Source organism: Melopsittacus undulatus, chromosome 5 (assembly GCF_012275295.1).
Source record: "Melopsittacus undulatus isolate bMelUnd1 chromosome 5, bMelUnd1.mat.Z, whole genome shotgun sequence".
Classification (NCBI taxonomy): Eukaryota; Metazoa; Chordata; class Aves; order Psittaciformes; family Psittaculidae; genus Melopsittacus; species Melopsittacus undulatus.
The window spans coordinates 39158060-39174272 of record NC_047531.1 but is presented as its reverse complement, the minus strand read 5'-3'; positions in this window follow the sequence as shown (position 1 = coordinate 39174272).

The window sequence follows — 16213 nt, the reverse complement described above, 5'->3', positions numbered from 1 at the left end:
TTTGGATTTGTCAAGATAGATTCACAAGTTTTGGGATATAGAGGTCAGTGATGAAAATCCTGACCCATGATTTCTTTGGCTTACATTCACTTTGACTATTGGGATCATGATTCTGTTCCTAGATTTTGCAGTCAGGGGGAAGCAACAATAAGGATGATTGTTGTCCATCCACAGACCATCATCTCTTTATAATAGCTTCATTTATCTTTCTACATAGATCATTTGGTTTGTGCATTTCTTAATATCCCTAGGATTTGGGGATGGAGGTGACAGAGGGAAAGAGTTTCCATGATCCCATAAGAGCATTCATATTCCATAAAGAACAAGTATCTTAAGTAGCTGTTGAATGATTTTGATATTTCATGATGTGACATCCTTAATTCAGATCCTGTGCTAGATTTATATGATGGTGGTTCAGCAATCCAAATCTTTCCAACTTTCTCCTTTCAGTTTAAGTTAGCATTTATTATGTCTTTCCTGTGTTATCACATAATGTGCATGTTACTATTCATGTTCTACAACAGTTCAGAAAAAAAAAGTTAAAAAATTCCATGTTTACAATAGGCTAAGAAGGTGTTATTTAGAGTCTGTAAGTGGTTTAATGAGGGACTGCTCACTGATTGCTAAATTGCTCTTGAAAATGATTGAATAATCCCCATGTTATTGAATTGTTATTGACACACTATGCAATAGATTTGCTTGTTGCTTTCTGTCATACACATATGACTTGGGGCACCTTAATCCCATTAAGAATGTATTATAGAGTGTACCATAAACACTGTTAAAGTCCCTTTGTGAAGTGAGGTCTCTTTACAATGTTGTGATTATGATCTAGTTTGTCATTTTTTGTCACCTTCCAGGCTTCACTAATATGGGGTGCTTGTAGTACTCTCTCTTAATATTTTTATTACAACATCACAACATTCAGCAATATATTTGGAGAAATAATAATACTTACAGCCTCTGGGGATGGCCATAATCCAGCCAACAGCCTACGTATTTTGGAACTGCGGCTGGGAGCGGTGTTGATGTCGCTGACCACTATGATGGACTATTCCCTTTAGAGGCCACTGCAGCTGGATGCAATTTAAAGAAGGCCTGGGGGGGTGCTCTAAACTTACAGACCCTGCAATTCTTGAAGATAAGGAAAGCAAAAAGGTGGTTTGAAGCCATATGTTTCTCAGCTGCCCCCATTCCCCCAGCACTCCCCAGCATGCCAGGCACATACTCATCAACCCACAAGCCAAGCTTTGATGCAGACAAAAATTTGGATAAGCATGGGAAAAAAAAAACCAATGGATTTTAATTTAGAATATGCTGAGTAAATCACCTACAGCCGTATCTTGTTAGTAAAAGAAATTGTGTAAAAGCCATTCCCTTCACATGTCCAGGGAAACAGAGTTATACAAAACTAAAGGGTTTTAATATTGTGTGCAAACCACTAAGCATAAGGAAAGTAACTGATAAACAGATCATCTTTATTTAGTTTAACATAAAAGCAGAACAGTGTTAGACATGGCTAAGTTATACTTTTCAAAGCATTATAGCTTCCACAAAAGGGACAAGGCTTCTATTAAAGGCTCCAGATAGCTAGAAATTAGGTGCATGACACCAGCTGGGTTTTTTTTGGCTTTTGGAGACAAAACAAGCTGATTGCATGAACAGATGAAAAGCAAGACTTAAATCTCTTGCCTCATACAGAGCAGGACCATCTCCCAGTGTTCTCCTTCGAAATCTTTCTGGCTTCTACAGCTGACAAAGATGGTGCTGCCTACTTGCATTTTGCATTACTCCTGTAATTATTTGTATTATTAAATTCTGTGGGAAAATGATTAGGAACAGCACGAAGGTTTTCCTCATCAAGTTGGGCTTGGCTTAGGCTGTCATTTAATGCTTTCAAAATTAACAGCCTAATTTTCTTCAGGCAAAGCAACAGATAAAAAATCCAGGGCAAGGAATATTTCCTCTGATAAAAACAATCTCCGTGCACACATATTAAAAGGATATTTCCATATGTTCCAGATTAAAGCTTCACATAAAATTTATAACTGCACCTGCAAAATTCTTGACCTATCTCTTTAGCTAGAGTTTGAAAAAAAAAAAAAAAGAAAAATGGAAAAATTTGTTTTCTCTGCAGATTTGCTAACTTTACTATACTAATGACATGCACTTCCGAGATACTTCACAAGGTTGCATGTTGTGGAAGGATTATTAGCACCATGCGGAGAATTGGAGTGTTTCAGGGAAATCCTTCCAATAATCCTTCCCTTCAAACAAGGCTGATGTATTCCATAGCTTTTCAAACCAGACTATAGAAAAATTACAAAAGACAAAAGCTGCTTTCTGAGCATCCATTGACCTGTATTTGGTCAATAAGCATTCTCAGGACATAGACAGAATGCTCCTGCACTTTAAAATGAATGAGCACCAACAGCATAGCCTGAAAATAATTTATGGGTACAGCATCAATTATAATTTGATTTAATAGATATATTTTGACTTATAGGTGGAAGATTTGGCTTGTTATTCACCTACCATTAGGAAGTAATGGAAATGATGAGGACATGTATCACCCAACACTCATATTTTGCAAATTCACAAATGTATGCTAAGGTGATGTAAAGGTTTGACCAAGTTTCAACTGAATAGATGCCAGTTAATGGTTTTGAGTAGAAGCCATGTAAACCTCAGTGCTTTAAACTGAGCTTGGAGGGCCACCAACAGCATAATAATATCTAAACCAGTAATAACTTAACTGCAGCCAACAAAGTTCCACCCTTCTAGGTGGAGTATTGAAATCTGACCAAAGAGTGGTAAATATCTACAGGCTAAAAAGAAGAAAGACATGTTCCTTCTTTTTCCATAAGCCAGTGCAGCAAACCTTGTATATCTTTGCTTTATAGTTAATGACCTCGTCTGTCAACAGTTTCCTTACTCCTCACTTTCATTCATCTCCACTTTCCTAGCAGCAGCTTTATGGAAATGTTATAGGAAATGTCAAGCTAAGATGTGTTCTTACAGAATAAGGTGTGTTCTTACAGAAATGAGTGTCATCTCCACATTTCCTGAGAAATATTTTAACTGAAGCACTCTGAAACACTCTGTGCTTTTTACCTGTCTTCTGGAAGACAGAGGGAATGAGAGCTTTTACCTGCAGCTCACAGCATCTAATTCATTACAACTCAGTAGTAACTAAACATTTGTTAGTAATTTGTCAACCAAGTTAGCAGCTTGCATTAAGCTTCTGCATGGAAAATAGCCACTTTGTGGAAATAATTATCAAAAATTGCACTTTGGATGATAATCACTTTGTGGGGAAATGAATGTGCATTTCAGGAGCAACATTTGATTGTATTTAGAGGTGCAAACTCATAATATATAACATACAGATATAAACGTATTGATATGACACTTAAGACAGGAGAAGTGGTTTTATAACAATCTGAAAGTACAATCCATTGTTTCAAGCTATTTTCTTTGAATCTGAGTAATGCAAAGACTGCACAATAAAGACTCTACCGACAACAGTAAAAAGGCACACAAAAAACTTTACAGAGACCATTTCTTCAAGACAACTTTTACTGATTTACCAAGCTACCTTCTCCACACCTTCTCACTGCCCACCTTGAGGCAAGACCAAACATGCCAACAGTGTTCACAGCAGATTCTCTAAAAATCTGTTCATGTCAGGAGACCTCCCAGCTTCCTGAAGCAATCTACTCCAGTGCTTTACCAGCCTTATATTGAAAGAGGTTTGCTAATGTTTAACATTCCTTACTAGAATTTAAGTGCATTGTTTCTTGTCTTTGCTCCTTATTCTTCACAGAGTAAGCATGACTCTATAACCAAGTCATTAGAGCTCTTACCTAGGAGATAAAATGGGAAGACCTGAAATGTAGTTCTCACTCAAAGGGCAATTCAGAGAGTGGAACAGACTGGAAGGATAAATTATCCTCTAATGTCCAGAGACATTCCCTTTCCCAGATGATTAAGAGTTTTCTGAATATTGGGTTCCAGATATAGGCAGAGTGCAGAGACCCTATCTTCATTTCATGTCCAGGTCTATGTGTTTTGTGGTATCAGGACTTAGGTCTTTAAAGAGCTGAAAGATCCATGCAGAGTTTGGGATTTTTTTCCCCTCTGAATTTGAAAACAACCTGAAAAAGTATATGTGACAGGTATAAACTATCCTACCTATTTTTCTTTTCCTCATCTGCTTTATTTAATGAGGAAAACTTTAAAGATGACCACTTAAGTGCCAACTTAATTTGGCATTCTCTTGACTTTTTTTCATCTTTTATTGACCATTATGATTTTTCAGTCACACATAATATCTAAGACTACATGAGCAGCAATTAGGCCCAGTTTTGCTGTGTAGTGCACAAATCTTAGCTGTATTTAATTATTTGGGAAATATTACAGGATCATACAATTCCATACTGCTTAGGTGTCACGTATATATATGACCATGTCTGCATCTTGCAAAATGGAATTGCACTCCAGGTATTTATCTTTTACTGTGTTTTGATTGTTTAATGTTATTCTAAACTAAATTTTTTCCCACCACTCAAAACAATCTAGCTTTGCATTTTTATAGGGTGCTATCTGAATAAATGACTACAAAAAAAATCTTTTGAAGGATTATGTGATTCTTTTTCAGAGCTCTGTGAGCCAGAGATTTTATTTTTTATTTTTGGAAGCATTCATTAAATTTATTAGTTGTGAAACTTCTGGGCCAGAGACAGAAGAAAATAAATCCTTCATTCTCTCCCTGGAACATGCAGCAATGCCCTCTGGACCACCCTCTACCACGGCTTTGCGGTAGCAAGTATGTAGCCTGTGCTTCCTCTGTCTCATCAAGGTCATCTCATCAAAAGCAAGGAGGGTGGCAGCTGAAGTAGTTTGTTGGCATTGCTTAGACCAAGGATAGCTGAGAAGCCTACTAGACACTGTGTGTCCGACCTCCTGCCTCAGCAGTACTGGTGGGAGAGCCATGGCACAGGGTGGGAGGAGTTCTTACCTCTCTCAAAACAAGCTTCTATAGAATTACTGCTAACAGCCCTCCTTGCAAGCCTGTCCTCGTACAAGGACGTGAGAAAAGAAGGCATTCCATTTCCTTTATCAGCTGCAATCTCACCATGACCCAGCCTGAAAATGTGTAGGTTTGTGTTTCCCAGGCAGTGTATTAAAAATCATGATCAAGACCCAGTGGGACCCCTGAGTGCTCCTGGGTAGGAGGAAATGCCAATCTAGGCACAGTAACATTCACTTCTGCTCATGTTCTCTGATTCCAGTGAAAGTTTCTCTGACAAAGCTTATAGATGCTGCTTCTCCTGTGTGAAGGACTAAGGCTGTATTTGAAGTAAAAAAAAAAAAAAAAAAACAACACAAAACCCCAACAATCTTGCTTTATGATTACATTTCTCCCTGGTATTTTTCCTCCAGAACCTTTCCATATCAAAATGGGCACATCCCATATGGCCATCTTTTTGTGAGTGAGAGTAAGGCAGGCACAAAGACAGACTAGTGGCAGCAGAAACAAGGTAGCTTTACACAGGTTTCCAGCCTGATCTGTTTGGTCTGTTAAATTGCCCTTTTCTGCTCTGCTGTGAGTTGTTAATACTCCAACAGCTGTTTAAAGGGTACTGGTATATCCCCATGGAAGTAGATAAGAGTCACATGTGTTATAGAGCTCCATACAGCCTGGGAGTTTGAAGGAAAAGAAAAATGAGAGAAGAAAAATTAACTAAATCATTTGAGATGCCTCAGGAAAAGAATAGTAGCTTTTCCTAATGAGTTGTGTATCAATGCAGGCTCTTTTCCTCAGGAAAGGAAATGTTGAATGAGCAAGGAATGAGACAACTTTAATCAGCTATTTCGTGCTAACAGTAGTTAATCTGAGATCAGCATTACTAAGGGTTTGGCACCGTTTGGAGGTACCTAAGGCACAAGGCTAAGCAACATGCCCAAACCATGTAACAACAGCCTGCTGGCACCCTTATCTTTATTATTCTCTAATGAGATAATCCCAGAGAGAAGAAAGGAAGAAGGAGAATTTTTTTGCCGTACCAGACAGACACCTCGCTGCAGAACCACCCCAGCTCAGTCTCCTCGAGTTTATGAAAAGAGCAGGAGTCTGACTGTGCAGACTCCTCTGGCACACTGGTTTTCAGGGGGATCTGGGGGCACAGCATGCACTGTTCCCAGCATGCAGGGTAGCACCTCCTTGTAAACATGCCTGGCACTCTCCACTGGCATGCATAGACATTCCCAGTGGTTGTTACCTGTCTTCCTAAGAAAAACAGATGCCGTAAGGAGTTCCAGGGTGCGCTAAAAGTATGTGAACCAAGTTTCCCTGACAGCCTTTAGACGAGATTCAAGATGTAAAGATGGGCCTCCAACTCAGTTAAAAGAATTAAACTAAACAAAACACTTTTAATATAGCTGCAAAACATACCTGTAAATGGCAATATTTCTAGTCAAAACCTGTCAAAGCATCAATACTTTCACATTTGAGCAGGAAACAGCCCAAGTGACAGGAAGGGGAATGCGTGATGTGAGAGGAACAACAAGAGGCACCAGAATCTGTCCTGGGAAATGACTCAAAGATTCTTTTCCCACTGACTTCTCAGTGGCCTAAGCATATCCTAATATGGCACTCAGGGAAAGCATGGATCAGGGATGGACTTTAACTGGCTGTAAAACCTTTTCTGCAATTAGTACACGAGGATCAGTACTGAGACAAACAACCTAGACATGCAAAAGGCTCCTACCTTAACTGGAAATTCAAAGTCAAAAGCTGTTTTCTCAAAGACCCATTAGTCTCTGCAGTGGTGTAATGGCCCAAACACCAAGAGAAGACCTCGGTGATATATTTATGCTCCTGCAACAGCAGTTTTAGTTTCATATCTGAAGATTAATGTGCTAAACAAAAATGCAATTAAAGCAGTATATCTCTACATGTTTAGTCAATAGGTAGTATGGTCCAAAGTATAAATGTGTCTCAAAAAATATAAAAGCAAGGAATAGAGAGAAAATGAGTTGTTATTGGAAGCACAACTTCTAAATATAGTTCAGCATGCAGAAGAGAACATTAAAATCTTCCAAACTCTAAATTTAAGAGAGTCCCAGAGCATGTCCATGCCTGTACATCTTGCATATGTGCACCGCAATGAGCTAAGAAATGCGTGCCCAAATAGCATGCTTACAGTTAGCTCTGCAGAGCTGAACTGCACCATTATCTAGAGGCAGAACCAAGCCCTTTTTCTTTGCCCTAGCAATCCCTTACCCAGATATATATTGCTTCAGTTCAAAACCTCTCCTGGAGGGTCCCCTAAGTAACACTGAATGTAACATATCAGTGCCTGCTAACCTGGCTGGGTATTATTGCTGTTTTACATTTCATGTAAGCACATTCATCACTGTAATGAATTTAAAGCAATGGTGAAAAGCTGTGTTGGAGGTTTGGTAACCAGAGGCAAGGTTACAAAAACATTAGTACTTTAACTCATACACATGGGAGAAGATGAGCACTCAGGAAGCCCCTGACAGGGATAATTAGCTTTTAAACTTCATTCAGCTTCTTTTTATTTTTTTATTTTTTTAAATTTTATTTTGGATGTGCTTTGAGCTGCAAAGGGGGAAGCCACAATTAAATTGTTTTCAACCACGTTAGACACTATGTGTATCACTCCAGGTTAAATGCAACCTCGTTTAACAAGAACTCTCCCTTCTTTCTCAGTCTATGAAACTTAAATGTTAAAACAATTTCCTTCTTACACATTTACAGTGCTGCATTAGCCTTTCCTAGAGCTGCACAGCACAGCAGAACAATAGCATCTAGTGTTGTGTCTGGGCTGTGCAGATGAACCATGCAAGTAGTGGCCTTCTCCAAAAAAAATGCATGAGCCAATAAATTGCTGTATTGTCCTGGTCTTCTCCTACAGGTTTAAGTAAGAACTAACCCCACAGAGCCTATCACATTCCACGCAAAAAGCAATCAATATGCAATATGGTCAAACAGTTTCTAAAGTGACAGCCAGTGTGCAGCAACAGGTATGCAGCATCCTGGTCAGTCATACATTGAAAATCCCTCTCCTCTGTTAGCAGAGCTGATGCACATGAAAACAGGATGACCTACGGATGGTCATATTTAGCAGCTTCATAAAACACATGCTGTTTTTAGCTTGGTTTCTTCCTGATTCCCATTCTAAACATGGCTTGTTGTTTTGCTGTTCTGAATCCTCTAAATGACTTTGTGGCTGTAATGTGTTGATGACAGACATTTGCTGGGTTGGATTTAAATTTACCTTGTCCCGCACCATTTAAGCTACAACAAACGCTGATGGCCAGTGGTCACAGAGAGAAAATGAGAATGGTTCAAAATAATTTTTCTCATAAAGTATAAAGGAAGATAGGATGGAAAAGAACTCATTAAGATTAAATGCCACATTCAGAGCAATGTAAATTAAATATGGTGTTGACATGCTGGTTGGGGATAAGGAAAAAGGCAGATTACTTTTGTAACAACATTTATTTCTCCTGAAATGAGGCAGAAAGGTGCTATAGCATGCAAGTATGACAGCTGCACAAAATATATTCTCTATTTGGTACACTGCTCTTTCCACCACCTGGTAGAAGCGGATGTATAGCAATGTTATTCCCTCTAATGCAGACAACTGGGCATGACCCTGGCAGAAGTAAGACGTGTGGCCTCACAGTGGTTAAAATACCAGAATTATTAAATAATTCAGGTTGGCAGGGACTAGCTCCCATGCCCTTCCTATACAGTTGCTCCGCAGCATCTGCTTGGGAAAGTGGACCCATTAATGAAATCTGGGATCAGACATGAGGCAGAGCTTACAGCACTATTCTAGACAGATGGCACCAGCTTCTAACAGACTTGAGGTAACACAGTATCTCTCCTTCTATTTCTCCTGTCTCTCTTATACTTTACCAGGTCTAGTCCAATTTGCATTGCCAGTCCCTGCACTGGAGTTGTACTGCCTAGTCTGTTACTTAACAGGAGGGACCAGAGGCTTTCCCCCGGGAGTCAAACTAGGTGGTCCTGTCCACAGGAAACCCAGACTGAAGGAGTAATGGTTACTGGGAGGGGGGAAATTGAGTGCTTGCTTGCTGTCCTGGGTTCAGCAGTAGCAGTAGTTTTTCTCCTTAGTAGCTGGGCCAGTGCTGTGTGTTTGACTTTCAGCCTGGGAACAACGTTGATAACACCAATGTTTTTAGTTAGTGCTCAAATGTTTAGTCTGACCAAGGACTTTGTGAGTCTCATGCTCTGCCAGGGAGGAGGGGAAGCCGGAGGAAGCAGAGACAGGACATCTGACCCAAACTAGCCTAAGAGGTATTCCATAGCACAGCACATCATGCACAGGATATAGAACTGGGGGCAGTTACTCGGAAGGGCTAGATCACTGCTCGGTTGTGCTGGGTATCGGTCAACGGGTGGTGAGCAGTTGTATTCTCTTCCCTTGTTATTTCCTGTATCATCATTATTATTGGTGATAGCAGCAGAGGTTTTGTGTTATACCTTAGTTACTGGACTGTTCTTATCTCAACCTGTAGGAGTTTCACTCTTTCCATTCTCCTCCCCACCGTTGTCTCCTGCTTTTGAAAAAGGGGTCAGCTAAAGTGCTGGTGTTTTATGAAATACACAGAAATGAACGCTTCAAGAGCTTTGATATAACACCATCTCTCTGCTGCAAATTACCTTTTATGAAAAAGAGCCATTAACTACATTAGCTTTCCTAATAGCAACTTCACTGTGCAAAGGGCAAACCATATTACCAATTTTGCATAAACCATCTTATGGCAAATACACTGCTTTTATTTTACAGACCTTTTGGGAAGACTGGGAAGGAGAACATTCCCCCCACCCTGTTGTTTGTTCCCCCCAGCACCTTCACTGCCCAAGCAGGATGTAGAGACAAAAGCAGACTATAAGCTAGCTTTGTACTTTGTTGGCTTTCAAACTATAGCCAGGCTGCCTTAAATTATGTCAAAACCACCAGCTCCCAGAGACAAAAAAATATGGCTGAGGTTTAGGTGGCTGCACAGAAGCTTAATTTATGTCTCTTTTACTGTCTGCACCTTTCCATGCAGAAGGGAGGATTGAGCAGAGGCTGGCTTGAAGCCTACCATGGATTCATCCCCTCGTCAAAGAGAGACTTAGTGGCACTCGGAGAGCTCCCGCTGGGTCTTGGTGCTGCTGAGGTGTGCTCATGCAGACCTGACCATTTGCTTTCAGTAGAAAAACCACTTTGTTACCATGTGAATGCTGGGGTTTGATTTTAAGTGCATGGTAACAAGGTTTATTCTGAAGTTCTAGGCACATAAGAATTTATAAGCAGTGTATTAAAACGAACATGTTAAAACACTTAGAGTAGATCTGCCCTTCCTAAAGGTCTCTCAACTCTGTAACACATCATGCCAGGGAAGCTTTCAGCAGCTCAGTAATATCACCACCAAGGTAACTGTCTGCCCACCTCCTCACTAGAGTAAAACCAGCTGTGGGCATTACCTTGCTGTGCAGGCAGCACTGTTCAGTCACCTCCCAGATGCCATCCCATCCCCTCCAACAGCCCATTTTTCCCTTACAAAACATCACTTATTTGGGAACTGCCTGATGGCTTCGAGCCTCTCCCATCAGACCCAACTGCCCCAGCTATCCCACGGAGACAGAGAAAGCTGAAGATAGGGAGAGAGGGATTGGGAGTGACTTGATGAAATGCTATTAGGCTCTATTCCTACATTCTCTGTGGATTTACTATATGTATTCATTGTTAACGTTAACACTGGATTATTATAGAGAATCTGGATGTCTTGAGGGCTATATTTGGAACTGCTGAAGCAAGAAAATTCTAAAATTGCAATTGCAGCCTACTGAAACATTGAATTTGCTCCCTAATTAAAATTTCTCGTATAAACTCAAGCTACTTCGGCATGTAGAGCATTTTTCCTGTCTCTGTCTAATGTTTATACATTCAGTCTCTGTGGAAGACAAATACAATTTTCTTTGCTGAGACCACCCTCATTTTAATTGCAACATGTTCTTTTTCAGCTTTAGTCTGTGTCACCAAGATGATTTTGTTGTTTCCATCTCCAAATGATACACATTTTCTGTAGTAAATGTGATTAAGGAATATTAAGCAGTTTATATATATGTGTGTTTGTGTGTATTATATAAGTTTATGTATGTTTGCATTTATATATACATATATATACACACATACATGTGCATGTAATGTTCATACTAATTATAAATAATAGAAAGACCAGACACCTGGACCATGGAGAAACAATTTTTTCATCTTTTTTTTGTCCAAGAAGGGATTTGTGTTTGCCATGAATTTCCCCCGTGTGCAGCTGAGGTGTCTTCTGCAACAAAAAAAAAATGATGTGCTGCTCCCACAGTGTTGTCACAGTGGTGATTCACATCTATTTATATTTGATCTTGTCTTCTCTCACTGGTGTCAGACTATTGCTTGCCCTTCCCCCTCCTCTTTTAGTTTGCTTCAGTGCTGATTATTCCACAAATGGCAACATGAAGCTGCATGCAGCATGATAGCAGGCAGAATTAAAGGGCTTAATGAACTACATATGCCACTAAGGGCTTCCTTTGCTGATGCGTGAGGCAAAAAACCCTAGCAGATCAATTAAAAAAAACCCTCTCTTCTAGAAAAATTATGGGAATAATATTTTGAGAGAGGAAAGAAAAGATAAAAGAGGGGAATGTATGACTTCAGGCTTTAGTCTGAAAAGAAGCAAGATTAAATATTCAAGTCATTTTTCAGGCATCTATAGTTGTAAATTAGGGATGTCCACTGAGGTGATTTGGTATGCTTCTGGCTGATGTAGTAAAATAAAGTAGACATTTTTTCTAGATATATTATCTTTCAATAGTAACGCATACCCTCAAAATAGTCATGACTTTTTTGAAACAAGAACTGCAGAAAGACTGCAAAGGTATTGTGCAATTCAGAATAGCACATCCTCTGGCTATTATTCAAGCTATTCTGGCGTTAAAGCGGCCCTAACACAAAGAAAACTGATAAACTGCACTGGTCCTTCCACAGCACACCTCTGTTCACAGATGGTATATGTCCTTCCTCCCAGAACTGATTAGAGTCATACTATAGCTAGGCTTAGAACATTAATTTTACCGTTTCAATTCTGCATGCAGAAATACGTTATCAAAATTACTTTTTCAAAATCACTCCTTTGCATGTATTTCATACATCCTTCCTGATGACTTGTATTTTCTGTTAATGCTAAGATTTGGAAGGCTAAGGGAGTCTTGCTGTCTATCTATTTATATGTCATTAAAAGGCACTCTGACACTTGTAGAAGTGTTTCTGAAGGCAATACCAAGAAACACTTATCTCCAACAGCCTCGTCTGAAATCTGACTGCTAAAGTGATGCCCCTGGCTGTGAAATTTCACATGGTCCCTGACCCATGAGATGGTAGGAAATGACAGGTGATCCTGATCCCAGGCTGGACAGGAGTACAAGCATCTCATCCCAGGTCTAGTTTGAGAACTAGAACATTTGTGTAGATAGTCTGGGACACCGTTCTCTGGCAACCTTGGCATTAGGAAAGCGGCACTGCCCAGAATTCCCAACAAAGCAAATGAGACTCAGTTCTACTTAAACCAAACCTTAATTTATTAAAGCTTATTCTTGGCCTGTAAGAACAAAAACATTCTTTCATTCTTTTTACCAGAGAGAAGAAAGTGGAAGGCATCAGTGTGATTGTTTTCATAAATAATGAAAAAAAAAAATCTCCATCACACACTTGACAGCGAACTGAGGTCTTTATGTGAAAGAGCAGAAAATTCAGTTAGTGAATTCGTCTCTATAGGAGACTTATAGAGTCTGCCACAGACACAAATAAAAATGCAGCCAGCATACACAAGAGGCAATGCCGAGGAAACAGATAGAACACAACTAGTTATTTTTAACTACCATTAATATTACAAGAGAAACTGTGACAAAGAGAACAGCTTCAGAATTCAGTGTAATGTTCTCATTAATGCCAGTAAAAATCATACCTAATGAGATATGTCATATCAAGAATAACACAAAATGAAGAACAGACATCTTAATAAGACAACCACAGCACCAATTATAATAAAACACCCTCAACATTGTGAGATTCTGAACAAAATCTTGACTTAATACAAATTATAGATATTTCCTTTACATGTTTCACGCTTTAAGTTGTGCAAGAGTTCCAAGAATGACTTGTTTTACTAAGACAGCAAGACAAGCATGTGTTTCTCAGCTTGAATCACGAAACCACGCTCATTTACTTCTTGCCAATGATTCGGATTATGACTTGCAGTATCAAGCACACTTTATGAAATGTCTGACTGAGAAAGATAGAAAGAGAAGATGATTCCCACTGTCTTTTACCTGAGCTCTAATAAACAAGTTGCTTAAAATTCAGATCCTAATTCGATGGATGGCATCAAAGCCACCTGCATACGTTAACATATGTGTTAACATATGTGGAGAGAGGGAAAATGTAGCCATGGTCATCTAACCTAAAAATATTCTAGAAGCCCAAGATTCAGCTGGAAATTCTACCAAGAGCCTGGTAAACCTTTTACCCAGAAAAATTAACATGTAAATGGTGTCCTCTTCCCTTCTTTTTGCACTTTCTATGATGTAATATAACAACTTGTTGGAAAGACTAGAATAAAGCAAACTCAACACGGGAACTGGCTTCACTGGTGGGATAAGCATTTTATAAAAAGAGCTGGACTTTTTAGAAGTTGTGTATTTCCCCAAGATTGATCAATTGATTGATCTGTATATCTTTCTATCATAAACCAATTTTTGATAACAGAAGCATCTGATAGTCCTTTCTTTCCTGCTACCTATCCTGAGAGATTACACTCTCAATAATTTTTCTTTTCCCCAATCACTTGTAATAAGAAATTTAATTAATATCACTAAAGGACAGGAAAAATACAGTATCCTATTTGATAATCTCTATTACATTACACAAGTATCCATTTGGCTGTAAAGAACAGTTTCATGAACAATCTATTGATTGAAAGATCATGATAGACAATTGTATTAATTCACAGGCTATCTGTGAATGAAAAAAGACTAATTAAAAATGTTTATCTCTGATTATTTGTTCATCTCTAGTCATCTGTGTTTGCACTGTCTAACAAAAGCAGTTTTACAGTCAACTTGGTAATTTCAGGAAACTGTTTTGTCAGCTGATGATGTACTATGCACAACATGAAAATTTTAATAAATAATAAATACAGCACTTCTAAAAGAATAGGAAAACAACTGCTTCTGAATGAATCCATCCCTCCCCAAGGCTGTTATTTCTGAGATGAATTAGAACTTATTAGCACAAACTTTTGTGGTGGCCACTCAGCTGGATCAGGAAACTAGTCTAGATTAAAGTTAATTTGACAAGACAAACAAAGAGTAGTTGTTTTCAACATGGATTTTAAGGTTTGCCTTAATTTCACACGGGTCCTGGCATCCTACTTCAGTCTCCCGAACAGCATCATTCTACCTACTTTGAAGGTAGGTACCTTCATAGTTGCTAAGACCTCAGGCTTTTAACCTTGTAGGAATAGCCTTTCCATAGCCCTGTAGACTTGAAACTCCAGTATACTCCCATTTTCTAAGGATATGCCCAACATGGGGGAATTCTCTGGGCAGGTGACATCTACCTACATTATCTCAGCTTAGCTCTAGTAGGGGTGTCAGCAAGACAGAAGGGGTTATAGCTCAACCTCTATTTATCCTTCACTGTTTCTCACTGTGCACACAGTCCCTGAGGATGCAGGCAGGTAAGCCCAATTTACAACAGCCTGAAGGCAGTGTGTAATTATTCCAGAGGCCATCCTAGACTCCAGATACTCCTGAGATGAGGGAAGCAAAAAGCTAGCAGTCAGACATCTTTCCCTTTTCACTCATGCTTAACAAGTCTCAGCTGGAGATTAATTATTTCTATGTAATTATGCTAAATTCTGAAGTAATGATCCTGTAGACAGGAGACACTAAAGTGAAAATAAACCATAGGTACATTTTTTATTTAAAACTCTGATTCATATCAAGGCTATAAATAACATCAAAGCAATCAATAGAGCACTGATATCTAAATAACATTCTGTCTCCATGTAGTATTAGAATTTCTTCACATAGATATATTCAAGGGAGGCTTGTCTTTTCAATTTTTTTCTCTTACATGGGAGCTGGATTTAATTCACATTGAAATATAAATAGTAAAGAAGTTATAAAAGATGCTGAAATGAATGAGAGTCAAAGAAAGAAATTATAAGGAGAGGATTCAGACTGATAAGCAAGTTGGTAGTTTCAAAATGCCATGAAGCTGGGCTAGACACTAAAAGATCCCTAAAAAAAAAAACAACCCCAAAAATTTTAGCTCAAAATTAGTCCATTGTAGCGTGTAGTCAATAATTACTATCAGAGAAGACATGATGAAAATGAAGCTCAGCACAGATCTTGCCAACAGAAATCCATTGCAGAATCACAGCAATGAGAGGCAGAGCAGAGCTGCCGGATGATATACTCTGTGCCCCAGCAATAGAAGGGCATGTATGTTGCTTTTTTAGTTCGTGACTATTTTGAGTGACTCCTAGGCTCAGTGACATCTAACACTTCTCTTGCAAGTCTACCTATGACCAAAGTTTCTCAGCAGGAAATCCTAATTTCTGCATGGTAAGTTTTGGTAAAATTCAGTTTGTTATCATAAATATATTCTGTTGCATTATCTGAAGTATTCCACACTCAAGAGTTTTGCATGGCCTATTATGCAGTTAGGAAGATATTCCTCAGAGACATTCTGACAAATTCTATTCAGTTTCTGCATTTGATTCTAAATCCAAGTGAAAGAAAATCTTGAGCACATGTGATTAAACTAGATTCCTACAACTGACATGCCAACGTCTTTTCTAACTCAGCTGTCCAACTCACTAAAAAGGAACTGTCAGCATCACCCATTCACCTACTCTTGCTTTCCCCACAACCTTAGCTGGCAGCTGCCAACAAGAGGGAATATATGATTATTATTTTGCAGTTTCCACCCAATACCTAACTGGATCCTGCTCCCATTCTCACATGGAAATGGAAAACTCCCTTTCATATCAGCCTGGACAGAATTGGTCCCCTAGGAGATAGGTTTCACTGCAAGGTTAAGATATT